Consider the following 3,438-nt stretch of genomic DNA (forward strand, 5'->3'; position numbering starts at 1 on the left):
TTTACCCTGTCAAAAACAGCTCTTTTCAGATCAAGCCGTTTTTGTAGCATTTCCCTTTAAATGTTAATGAGCTCTGCTGACCCCGCCCTTCTCTTCCGAGCTGCTCTCTGAGGGACTGTTTCCTTTAGCCGCATTCATCGTGAAACTTGCTAATTAGCACATTATTTGGAAAGGCGATTTGCAAAGATTCATTAAAAAACCTTATACTCACTTCTTCTGTAGGTGAAGCTGGATCACGAATGATTCGCGTGAACATAAACGCATTTAGGTAGATCGGGGGGCGCATTCCCTTCAAAAACAAACGTAATCCACTGCGTCTTCAGCGGCTCAGATGTCGGGAGTAAATGACGGCTGCTATGTTCATTATTGCATCCAACAACAGAACACCACAGTCGCTTAGGAGTCATTCTTGTCTACATCTGCTCCGCGGTGAAACAATGGCGGACTGATGACAGCTCACTCAGGGCGGAGCTAAGGTAAAACACCAGTCCAGTCTGTGCTGAAACGCTACTGTCAGTCAACTATCGTGGGAAACTATCTGAGATCGGCTCGATTTGAGAAAGGGTTAAAGATGTTAGTAGATTAAAAAAAATACTGGGTGGATTTTTATCATTATAGGGTGGTTGTGTACACACACTGCCAACACACATTTCAGTTCAAACAACTTGTAAAAGTGCATGTAGCATCCGATGACCCCTTTAAGGAGTTCCAAAATATGTTTTATTCATAATTATACAGTATTTAATATTGGTTATACTACATTCTTCTTTGATTGCATTATAAGCATTTTCTTTTCAAATGTTTAAATGTCAGTACAATATGTAGACTTTTTTCATTAGATACATAAGCATGTATAATTCATAAGCACTAATGACAATTTCTCACTTACATTTGATCATTTCTAACATGACTAATGATATGTTGACAGAACAATGTTATGGTACTCTATAGATGTGTGTAATGCAAACTGAACTAACTACACATTTATGTCACTTTTTGTTTTTACAATCTTCATATTTAATGGTTTATGACTAATACATGTGAAGTGGCTAAATATGAAGGCCTGTTTTTTTTTATTATTATTATTGGTGGGCAGATGTTAGTTAAGCCTATGCAGTGATGTTTGGATTGATTTAGTATGTCAGGGCATTAGGTAGACCTACTGTTATGCTGTGTAGGCTAGGGCTGCTATGTTAGTGTGCTGAAAGAAAAGCTGTATTTGTCCATAGATGCTTTTTCTACTCTATACAAAGTATCTACAATTATGTAAACCGATCACATATTTTAACTGTTACAATTGTATCTGTTTCAGCATGCATGCAAAGACTAACAAACCAAACCATTGTATTGTCTATCTGTACTTATGATGCCTTAAGTAACCTCCCTACTAAAATAAACACAAATTGTTATGTGTTCAGTCTAAATTAGTAAAAATAATTTCAACACACATTCCCTGCAACAGAATGCCAACTCCTTGGAAACGCAAACACTGTAAGGTGCTTTGACAGCCTCAGCTTGGGGGTTTTAGTTTACTGAAACCTATGCAACCACACTGAATTTGGTTTATTGACATCATACCCTATTAAACCCTCTTACTTAACCACTTTTAGGTGCCGGTGTTGCACCGAATTATGTGACCCTAGTATGTGCTGTATTGAGCTAATCTGACCTACTCCTAAACCCAGTCCTAAACCTACCCTCACTACAGCGCCTATAGGGTCACAGAATTCGGTGACTCACATCTCAAATCCTCCTAGCTTGACAAACTTGAACTCCACCAATGCATACCAGCTGCTTCACAATCTGCCATCCACCTGACACTGTGAGGACAAGGACACCAAATTTACAGATTCACATCATGTGTAACACTTGTAATCAGTGTTGTGAAGGTCACTTTGGAAATGTAATAGGTTACAGAATACAAGTTACCCTATTTAAAATGTAATAAGTAGTGTAACTATTTCAGTTACTTTATTACAATAATGTAACTGATTACATTTGATTACTTTTCTAAATTTCTAACAAATGTTTTCAACTGTTAATCATTTTGAAACATTTATAGCAGGCAGGGTTAACCTTACAGTAGTGCTCAGCACTGATTAGCCTACTGTCAGACGTTCAAAATCCTTCATCACTTGAATTAAGATTATGTAAGGAATAATTGACCATGGGCCGTTGAATTATTAGAAAATAATGCACACCCAATGTGGTGATGCGTTACACCTCAGGTGTGCATTATTTTCTAATAATTCCACGGAGCGGAGTCAATTATTCCGCTTATACTAGGGTTACCACCACACCTCAAGACATCGATCAGATGTTGTATTTCAAGGCATTCGTCTGGTTTTTGTACTTAAAACGCTCTTGTGTGTAGGATTAATTTCTTCCGCACCTCATACAGCGCCTCTGTTGCTAATTTCAAAACGTTGATGATGGCAGACTAATGCAGTTAAAGGGGTCATATGATGTTGTTAAAAAGAAAATTATTTTGTGTATTTGGTGTAATGAAATGTGTTTATGCGGTTTAAGGTTCAAAAAATACATTATTTTCCACATACTGTACATTATTGTTTCTCCTCTACTCCCCGCCTTTTCTGAAACGCGTCAATTTTTACAAAGCTCATGTTCTGAAAAGCGAGGTGTGCTCTGATTGGCCAGCTATCCAGTGCGTTGTGATTGGCCGAATACCTCAAGCGTGTAAATGTCGAGTAAATGACGACTGCTATATTCATTATTACATCCAACAACAAAACACCTCAATCGCTTAATCGGAGACATTCTTGTCTTCCACACATTTATGTTCAAACAACAACAAAAGTGAATTTTGCATCCGAAGACCCCTTTAAGAACGTTCGTCAGCCAATCAGATTCAAGCAGTCAATGGCCCCATAATATAAAATAATTTAATTTGAAAGCACAGCCACCACAAAATCAGACTTTAGCACATATTTTTACTTTGAGATCGTTTGAGAGGTTAAATACAGATTTAAAATCATAAGATATAGTTTAATAGTTATGATACTGTAACTGATTTTGAAATCAAATATCTGCATAGCTATGACAGGAAACACTGGCATCTAACGCTTTGAAAAAAAACAGCTAATCTTAAAAAAAATAAAACATAGGCAAACCCAAATAGGAAATAAAACAGTTATTGAATAAGTGTCCTATTCTGTATCCTAATCTCCTGAAACATTGGCGTCTCATATTTTAAAGCACTCAATGCAATTTGGGAAAGAAATCAATCAGATGTAACCCACTTTGTAATCTCTAACATTTTCATAAGTAACTCTAATTTAATTACACATTTTTTCTCAGTTACTGTAACAGATTAGTTACATTTTTTTGGTCATTAAATTACGTAATTCCATTACATGTAACTAGTTACTCACCAACACTACTTGTAGTTGTAATGCATTACCTTATATAATTTCAACT

Source organism: Sinocyclocheilus anshuiensis, unplaced genomic scaffold (assembly GCF_001515605.1).
Source record: "Sinocyclocheilus anshuiensis isolate Anshui unplaced genomic scaffold, SAMN03320099.WGS_v1.1 scaffold868, whole genome shotgun sequence".
Lineage (NCBI taxonomy): Eukaryota > Metazoa > Chordata > Actinopteri > Cypriniformes > Cyprinidae > Sinocyclocheilus > Sinocyclocheilus anshuiensis.